The 10,595-nt window shown below is 39.2% G+C and overlaps 1 pseudogene; it reads left to right on the top strand.

The window, feature by feature from the left end:
- The first annotated feature begins 347 nt into the window (after positions 1–347).
- LOC103287970 (cationic amino acid transporter 3-like) lies at positions 348–8,502 on the top strand (annotated as a pseudogene).
- The last annotated feature ends 2,093 nt before the right edge of the window (positions 8,503–10,595 follow it).

The following is a 10,595-nucleotide window of genomic DNA, read 5'->3' as shown; positions in this document are numbered from 1 at the left end:
CCTAGATGCCCGAACTTTCATCAAGATGCAAACTATCATGTTAAGGTCTGAATGTTATAGGTGCATGTATGGGAGCTGACATGAAATTGGTTGGAAGGCCAAGGGGCTGATTGTCACAAAAACAAATACATGGTGCCCTCCTGGCACTTTTCAGGGCAAGACTGGCATCTAAGTGGATCATGGTCCAAACTTCTGAGGTCCCTGGAATCCCAGTGCCCTTAGAATATTCCTTTTGGGAAAATTGGTATAGGTACTGAACCACAATACAAGTTGGTCATAGCGGAGCATGTCCTAGTATCCAGTAACAAGCCAAGCATTTTAGTTGCTTGATCCTGGAATTGTTCGGGATGATCTGGGAAATGGATTTTGGTAACTGGGGCATTAAGAGGACCATCTGGGTCTCAGGTAGGATATTTACCAATAAGTGTTGAACTATTTCAAATTTTAGCAACAAAAACATTTTGTGCCAGTTAAATATCAGCCTTGACTCACAGTATATGTTAATTTGGATTTATGTGTGGAGCGAGAAGAACAAAAAGGAAATAGCATGGAGTAAATAGGCTACATTGGAGTAAGGATGGCTTGACACTCCTCTCACTGTGTGGTGAAGTCTGACTTACCTCCCCTTGTGGCTGCCCTTAGTGACTTCCTTATCCATAGAATGGCATATATGCCTGCTGAGACCTTTAAGTCTGCGCCGTAAGAAGCATTGGTGGCTTCTCTTTGGGTCTTCGAAAATGTTTTCTCTGTCTATCCTGATAACTCCATACTGTGAGGAAGCCCAAACTATTGATGTTAAGATGGAGAAACAGAGATGACTGATTGGTTTCTTAGTGTCTGGATGCCCCAACACAAGTGCCAACAACCATGTAACTGAAACTGTATAAAGAATGTGGAGGGAGAACTTGGTTTAGTTACTTCTTTGTTGGCTTAAGTCATTTACTTTGATGGAACACAACCTAAAGCATCTTCTCAAGATAGGTTATAGACTTTTTATTTTCATGACAAAAAGTCAATATTATTCCTCATTATTTTATGAGCATTTGTCCAGTGGTGTCTATCATTGAGTTTGCTGATGAAAAGTCTAATATTAGACCCTTTACTCAGGGCTTCATAAGTGGCCTTGTTGAATAATCTTTTGAAAGCATTAGAGTCATCTTTATGTTTTTGGTTTTGTAAATTTTCACAGCTCTGTACCTTATATGTGTTTTTTTTTTTTATTAATTGAGTTGCATATCTGATGACTCTTTTGAATATTTGTGTAACTCTTTCCTGTTAAATATCTTGGATTACATGTTCTGTAATGTCTTCCCTGTCATAATTATATACCCTTTTTAATGATACTTCTATTAATAGGATATTTAAACTTTTAGATCGATTTGTTCTCTCTCATCTTTTCTCTTACTTTTTGTTTTTTTATCTCACTTTTTCAGAGTCTCTTAACTTTATTCCCCGTGCCTTCATATATAGAGATAAAATTTCAACACTTACAATTTTGTTCTTCAAAAGCATTTGTTCTCTGAAGGGTTCCTTTTAACAGTATCCTGTTCATGTTGTATATTGATAATATCCTTTTGATCTCTCTAGGGATAGTAACTAGAGTGCCTCTGCATTTGTAGGTAAAGCTTTCTTCTCTAAATTTGATATGTTTTATTCATGGTTATTCTTTTCCTGCTTTTGTCTCTCATATGGGTAGCTTACTTCAAATGTGTGGCAATCCTTACTTTTTTATATAATAAAAAATTACGATAAGAAAAATATGATTGGAGTCTATGAATATGTGGGAAAGAGCTTTGTTAATTAGTAATCCTCACAACTATGGTGGATGGTGATCAGGATGTGTAATCATTATGTTGGGAGATGTAAAACTATGGAGCTCACTATGAAGTGCCAAGATCTCACAAACTGGCCTATTTCTCTAAGGTTGTTTATTCAATTCCTTTAGAGACGTTTTTTAGCCTCATGCTCAGATGCTGGCACCCAGGTGTACTGCTCATGGAGATGTGAAAGTAGAGTCGAAGGGGTCAATTCATCTCACGGGATTGTGAATGAACCCATTGGTTCATTACTGCCTTCCATCAGCCTTGGGGCTTCCAAGAGCCTGATGCCTTGGATATATCATTGGATACTATGTTCTCCCATTCAGTGTGCTCCCTTTTTTGTTGTTGTTGATATTTTCTTTGGCTGTGCAGAAGCTTTTTAGTTTGATGTACTCCCATTTTTTCCCTTTGTTTCCCTTGCCCTAGGACAGTGGTTGGCAAACTTATTAGTCAACAGAGCGGCAAACCGCGGCTCGTGAGCCGCAGTTTGCTGACCACTGCCCTAGGAAATACATTTGCAAAAATACTGCTGCAAGAGATGTCTGATATTTTACTGCCTATATTTTCTTCTAGGATTTTTATGGTTTTACAACTTACATTTAAGTCCTTTATCTGTTTTGAGTTTATTCATGTGTATGGTATAAGTTGGTGGTCTAGTTTCATTTTTTTGCAAGAACTTGTCCAATTTTACCAACACCATTTATTGAAAAGACTAGAGGCCTGGTGCATGAAATTCGAGCATGGGGAAGGGAGTGCCTCAGCTTGGCCTACACCCTCTCCAATCTGGGACCGCTGGCTCCTAACTGCTCACCTGCTGCCTGCCTGATTGCCCCTAACTGCCTCTGCCTGCCTTCCTGATCACCCCTAACCACCTCTGCCTGCCTGCCTGATGCCCCTAACTGCTCCCCTTCCAGCCTGATTGCCCCTGACTGCTCTCCCCTGCCAGCCTGATTGTCCCTAACCGCTCTCCCCTGCTGACCTGATCACCCCTAACTGCTCTCCCCTGCCAGCCTGATCAGCCTTAACTGCCTCTGCCTCAGCCACTGCCACTGTGGCTTTGTCTGGAAGGACGTCCAGTAGACGTCTGGTCTATCTGGTTTAATTAGCATATTATCCTTTTATTAGTATAGATTGCCTTTTCTCCACTGTATGCTCTTGCTTTCTTTGTTCAATATTAACTGACTATATAGAGGTGGGTTGACTTCTGGGTTCTCTGTTCTATCCCACTAATCTATATGTCTATTCTTATGCCAGTGTCATCCCTGTGCTGTGATCTTCACAAGTGTTCTGAACTATATTACCCCCTAAGGAAGACAGAAAGACTTGGAGAGTGAGATTGAAGTTTGGGACATTCCTTCCCCCACATTGAAAGCTAGAGAGGCCTGGAGTTGGCCCTTTCCCTTCCCCCAGGTTGGCCAAGCTGTGTTAAAATAGATTCACTCACTTGAGGGCAAGCATTTACTAAGGAAAACATAGTATTCTTGACATATTTGAAAAGGCTAATTCCACCACCCCTCCTTTATCAGAAGCATGAGGGAATTTTTTTTTCCTGTCTTCACCCTGAGAAACTTGTGGGGCTTCCAGAAGTAAAATTCAATGAAAGAGATGAACCCCAGGAATTTTTATTTCTGGTCTACACTTAGTCTCTAGCAATTGGTCAATTACCTTTTAAGTGTTGCTGCCAGCCTCCAGCAGTGGCTTTTGCTTCTACAGTTAGCCATAATTCTCTGTGTTTACCTTTCTCTCCAAGTTTTGGTGGTGTGGTCTGCCCTGTGTCTTCATTTTTGTGATGTATCTAAAAAGAGTTGATTTTTTTCAGTTTACTCAGTTATTTTTTTCTTGTTCTGTGGATAGGAGAGATAACTTTCAAGTTCCTTACATGTTGGATCAGAAACTGAATGCATCCTATATTATCTATAATAACAAAAGCATAATATGCTAATTAGACTGGACGTCCTTCTGGAACACCTTCTGGACGAAGCCGGGGCTGTAGCCGCTGGATCGAGGAAGCCACCGTGGCTGTGAGGGAGGGATCCAGGCAGCCTCCGTGGCTGTGAAGGCCGATTCTTGCACGAATTTCATGCATCGGGACTCTAGTCCTTTATAAAGTAGAAAAGCATAGCAATTCCTATCAGTCTCAATTTTCCATGTGTAAATTTAACAGATCCTTGGAAAATTTAGAAAAATGTAATGTAACGTGGCTTTGTGAGGAGTGACTTCTGTCAGAACAAAAATATATATTTTTTAAAGATGCAAGGATAACTCTTGAGATTCAAAGCCACATGTACCTGCCATTTCAAACTCTTCTTCATATCAGGGTGGGGCAAAAGTAGGTTTACAGTTGTTCATGTGGAAAATAATACAAACATGAATAAATAAAATAAAGAACAAATTTTCTGTTTCATGTTTTCACAATTGTAAACCTACTTTTGCCACCCTCCCCCCACATATGCCAACTCACAAAGAAACTGGGAAAAACAGTATGGCTTTATCTTGTGATAGGTAGCCATCTAGTAAGAAGAACCTGGACATGTTTCAAAAATAGATAAATTATTTAGTGCAAGTCTGGTGGATATCATATGGCAAAGCTCTTTAGAGATAAGTTCTGGTTTTGTTTCTATTTTCAGTAAATGGTGCAATATATGGAATAGAGAATACACTCATCCCTTTCTTAAATTATCTAGATGAGTGGAAAGTTTTCAACACCTTAAAGATATAAATAAAAATGTATTTTTATATAATAAGAGTAAGCAGAGTTGAACCTATTAAATTTTACAGTGTCATTTGTAGATTGACTTACTTATGGATAAATGGATACAATTATATATTGACAATCTCAAGATAGTGTTCCCTGTCAGGAAACCCTAGCTGCAAGTCTCAGAACTGCCTGTAAATGGCATGCTGAATCTCTAATATGGGCACATAGTCACATCCTACATCAACTGGATAGCATCATGCTATAGGGAGTACTTCATCTGACTAAAGATTGAAAGGAGAAGTTTCAGAAGAGGGAGATAAAATCCTTTAAAAAAATTAAAACACCAGTAGTATAGATTTTGATTTACTGTAAAAATAATTTCTTGATAAATATTTTTTAAAATTTCTGCTTACTGCTTATAACACCCTCATGTACATTCAAATGTATATTAACATTTTAACAGCTTTGACAGGTCATATTGTAAAACTAGCTATTTAACTTTATTTACCCAGCATTATCCAAATTTATTAGATCATAGAATGTTTATATCGTGATTTTTAGTTATTAACTCTGTGGCCTACACTATTGGAGATATTGTTCCCAAATTATTATATATGTTTTACTACTTATTCAAGTGCATGAAATAGTATAACTTTCATCACAGGCCCAATTTTAGAACATTAATTTGTATTCTCCATTTGGAAAAATGAACCCGTAAAATTAAAATGTGTATAATTTTTTATTGATATAACTATTATGAATATAGAATCTTCATTTGTCTTTTGAGCATCCTGCAGACTGAGACATTCTTATATAAAATTGATCAGAATTCCCCAGATAGCAATTGTAGAAGTTTTACATTGTATAGTTGTTAGAAGTTAAGTCCTCTACAAATAGAAGATGAGATAAACTTGTTACTTTCTTAACATATGACAGATAAAGAGCCAGATTCAGCAATAGATTTAATAAGTAATCCGTGGGGTCAATTATGTATCAAACATGATATTAATAGTTTTTGTCATACCTCCAATTATCAAAAATCATTACAAGACAAAAAGTATCAGACAACATTGTCCCAAGCAGCGAGTCACACCCATAGCTGAATCTGACTTCCCACTTTACTGGGCTGTCCCAGAAAGAGAAGTGTGTGCTGTGCTGCTTTTCTTCCATTTTCACATTATCTTCTGAGATGCCACATACATCTATGGTTTTATTTTCCCCTCTTTCCAGGAAAAGTCAATTCTTAAAATGATGTCCCCTTTCCTAACTTATATAGGTCACTGGTGGGAAGGCTCAGGAGGTATAAATGACTATATTGAGAGATTTATACACCAGCATCCATAACTCAGGACTCACTTCTAAAAAACAGCACAATTTAAAACAGATATGTGAGCAGGTCTATTTAAATGTTCTTAATAACTATTTCCTGATAAAAATGAACCATAGATCAGAACAAATAACATACACCAACATTCTGACCATGCTTTTCTTGTTTCAAATGCAGAGAAGAGACAAAAAGTATTTAAATACCTTATTCTCAACTACTGTCACTCAGTTACATGTCAATGTTATTTGATAAATTAATCAATCTGGTTTCATCAGCTTTTTCAAATTGTTTCCTATCAACATTATATTTAGGATACCAAGAAAATGTCTAATGATGGCAAAATATTTCTAAGTAATATATCACAATTTAAACTAGTTGTTTGCTTAGGTAACTATCAAAACCATCAAATGAATTTCTTTACTAAATTTGAAGTAATCATTTTAAACTTAAAAATCGAAAAAGAAAAGGAAGACTGTTATTGTAAAGGTCAAAATGGGGGGGTGGGGTATATTCATCTTTGTTTTTCCATCAGTGCAATAGAGTTTGAGTTCCTTAAAGTGAAGGAATTTCACTAAGACAAGGTACATCTGTTTCTTCTTTAGGAGATAGGCGTTTGTATGTTAATACCTTTGCAATATTGGAGGACCTTCCTATACGTTGGTAAACCAGGTGACAAGAATATTAGATCAGAAGCAGCAGCTTTGAAACCTGAGCAAGTGCACCCTGCACCTCTAAACCAACTTGGCTTAACTCAACCTCGCTGAAGCCAACTCAAGGCTAACCACTCCTGGGTCCTAGCATCCTCTTCAACTCTGGCTAGATGCCCTTGCAGAAAACTTCACAGATTTGGTCACAAGCTGGAATGCAGATGTACAGGAGAGCAAGGCATGGCGAAGACTCACCTGGCCAGATGCCTGAACATGCTGCATTTAGTGGGCAGCATTTTGGGTGCAGGTGTGGATGTCCTGACTGGGAAGGTGGCTGACGATAAAGCAGGACCCTCCATTGTGATCTGCTTTGTGGTGGTAGCTCTATCTTCTGTGCTGGCTGGGCTATGCTAGGCAGAGTTTGGTGCCTGGGTTCCCCGATCTGGTTCTGCATGTCTCTAATCTATGTCACTGTGGGAGAACTTGGGGGCTTCGCCACTGTCTGGAACCTCATCTTCTCCTCTGTCATTGATGAAGCCAGTGCGGCCCGGGCCTGGAGCTCAGCTTTAGACAGTCTGTTGGGGAGCCACATGTCTCAGACCCTGCGGGTAGCATCTCATTGCATGATCCCCCTGTCCTGGCAGAATATCCAGACCTCTTTGCTTTGGGCCTGGTGTTGTTGCTCACTGGAATGCTGCTTCTGGGGCCTATGAGTCCACCTTGGTTACCAAAGTGTTCACAGTGTTGAATCTCTTGATTCTTGGTTTTGTCATTGTCTCTGACTTCATTAAGGGGACCTGCACAACCGGAAGCTCACAGAGGAGGACTACAAACTGTCCAAGGAAGGACTCCATACTTTTAGCTTGGACTTTCTGGTCTCTGGAGGATTTGGGCCTTTCAGCATTGAGAGACACCTGTTTCTATGCATTTGTTGGTTTTGCCTATATTGCTACCACTGGGGAAGAGGCTCAGAATCCCCAGTGTCCCATAGCCATGGGTATTGTGATTTCACTGTTTGTCTGCTTTGGGGCTTATTTTAGTGTTTCTTCGGCACTGATGCTAATGATGCCTTACTACCAGCTTCATACTGAGCGTCCCTTGCCTGAGGCATTTCTCCATGTTGGATGGGCCCCTGCCCGCTACTTTATGGCTATTGGATCCCTCTGTGCTCTTTCTACTTGCCTCTTGGGCTCTATGTTCCTCACGCCTTAGGTGATCTATGCAATGGTGAAGGATGGCCTTGCTCTTCCATGTCCTTGCTTGGATCCACAACGGCACACACACACACACACACACACACACACACACACACACACACACCCATCGTAGGCACTGTGGTCTCTCTCTCTCTCTCTCTCTCTTTCTCTCTTTTCAGCATTAATGGCATTCCTCTTTGAACTCACAGATCTTGTGGACCTCATGTCAATTGGGATCCTGATTGCCTATCCCTGGTGTCTATTTGTGTGCTCATATTCAGGTATTGGCCTGGCCAGGAGATGAAGACTGAGGAAGATTAACTGGAGTTGCAGGAGGAGAGGATGCCTGAAACTGAAAAGCTGACCTCACGGGCACTGTTTTATCCGCACAACTCCACCCCCCTCCACTCTCTGGCCCAGTTACTTACGTTTGCTCCTCACTGCTTGCTCTGCTCCAGAGTGTCCTTTGCCTGGTCAACACCACTGCTTTCTGGAGATCCAGTGTGGACTGCATGGGTTGTGCTACTCCTGATGATCGTGCCAGGGACCACTGGGTCATCTGGAGACAGCCACAGAGCTCCACGGCCCTTCACTTCAAGGCTACCTGCTTTGCCTCTCCTCCCACTAATGAGCATCATTATGAATGTTTATCTTATGATGCAGATGATGGAGCTGGTACTTGGGCCCCGGGGTCTGGCAGGTGATCAAGTTTGCTGTCTATGAAATCCAGCACAGCCTGAAAGAGGTTAAGAGTGATGAACCTCTACTCGCGTCTAGGACCCAAACTGTAGACTTTGATCTCAGCAGTGCCTGAATGCTGCCTGGTGTCCCCACACAATAATGGAGAAAACTCCTGACCACTGGAAAGCTAGGCCTCCAATGGAATGTTGGTGGTGGTGGTGGTGGTGGTCGGGATTGGGGGGGGAGGTGAGGGGGAGGGGAGAGTAGTCAGGGGAGAGGCACTAGTAGAGTTCAGCTCTGTAGAGTGTTGGGTTTTCTTTGTTGTTTCTTGTTTCTTTGTTTTTTAATCCTCACCCTAAGGCATGGTCAGAAAGAGGAAGGGAGAGAGAGGAAGAGAGGGAGAGAGAGAAACATTGATGTGAGAGAGAAATATCAATAGGTCACCTTCCCTTTGATATCTCCCCACCAGGGATCAAACCTGTAACCTAAGTATGTGCCCTGCTAAGGTATTGAACTGGCAACCTTTCAGTGCACAGGATGATGCTCAACCAACTGAGCCACTCCGGCCAGGCTTGTCTCCTTTTTTTTTTTTTTTTTTTTTTTGAACTTGTCTACTTTTTAATTGCATCTATAGCTGCTTTACTGGATTTAAAAACTATATATTAAAATAATCTAGAAAAAGAAAAAAAATAATATTAGATCAAAAAACAGTTTTAACACTAGGAGAAATAATACTTAAATGACAATTTCCTTTTAATATTGCTACTGATATAACACATACACATCACAACAGGGGAAAAATCAAACCAAATTATACTTGTCCATTTGTATAATTAGTTTTAGTCTAACTACTCCTAAATAATAGTAAACTATATCCATTTCTTCTCACCTTTATTTTTAAATTTACCACAGAGAAATACATCAATAATATTTTTAGTATAGTTAGGCAAAAGAAGAAAAATTCCAATATTTTGGATGCTGGGTTTAAAGTGTGTGTGTTTTTTAAACATTGTTTTAATATCCTAATATTTCAAATGAGGAGTGATTCTTTATACATTAAATAAAATATTACATCAATAGCATGTGAGATCTATTTGAAACACATCTGTGGATTTGTTGTATATCAATTAATATAATAGAAACCTATAGTTCATTACTATTTGTATCCTTAATATCTAGCTAAGGTTTAGTAATGATGCAGATACATGAATAGTTTAGAAATGAAGTTATTTAATGGAAAGGCTCTGTCAGCCTTACTTGTTCTCAGTGATTCTCTCTCACACTTGGGCCCATTTGTACTCCAGATTCAGTCTATGGAATGCAAGGGAAAAACCCATAAGGCCTATCTTCCAAAGTAATAACAAAACTACTTTAGTTGAGTACATTAGCAAATTGGATGAATATTGGTTTGCCTGTGTGACATTCTACATAATCTTCCTTTCAAAGTGACTGATACAGCCATCTCTTTCCTATTGTTAAATACAACCATGGGAGAATCTTGCCGAACAGAATAAATAACATGGAGATTCTAAAACAATTTTATAGATACTCTGTTTTAATATTATAAGGCAAAATTTTGAGCCTATTTGCTTCTAACTAGCTTTGAACCACATGTAACAAAGGAATAAGCCATAATTACATGTTGTATCACCATAAGAGAAAATAAGCTGATTTTTCAACAAATATTTGTGGAATGTCTACTCTATGTTCTGAACCCCAGGGACACAACAATTAAAAAATCAAATCCCTCTTTTTGATGATCTTGAATTTGAATTGAGAAGAAAGAGGCTCTGAAAAACAAAACATAAATCCCAATATGTAACTAAATGTGAGAAAGTATAAATATTATGGAAATAATGGAAGGTATTGGTATTTTAGACAGGCATAGACCTCAGGGGATATTTTATATATTCTAGAAACAGCATACAGCCAGTGGCATTGAAGGTCAGTGAGTAAATTGAAGAAAGGCAATAGAAATGGGGCATGAGTTAGAGCCTTACCTGGTCATTTATGTTTCTTTAGTGGAACATGGTAAGTATTTTATAATTTATTTGGATATATATGGTTTCAAGCAGACAAATGTTATGATCATAATTATGTTTAAAAAGTTGCAGTTAGTCTCCTATGTAGAGTAGAGAATAAAGGGAAGTCAAGAGTTAAAGCAAGAATATGAATCCGGCTTGGCCAGTGTGGCTCCATGTTTGAGGGTCAACCTATGAACCAGGA

The sequence above is a fragment of the Eptesicus fuscus genome, chromosome 2 (genome assembly GCF_027574615.1).
Source record: "Eptesicus fuscus isolate TK198812 chromosome 2, DD_ASM_mEF_20220401, whole genome shotgun sequence".
Lineage (NCBI taxonomy): Eukaryota > Metazoa > Chordata > Mammalia > Chiroptera > Vespertilionidae > Eptesicus > Eptesicus fuscus.
This window is presented reverse-complemented; position numbering and strand designations above follow the sequence as displayed.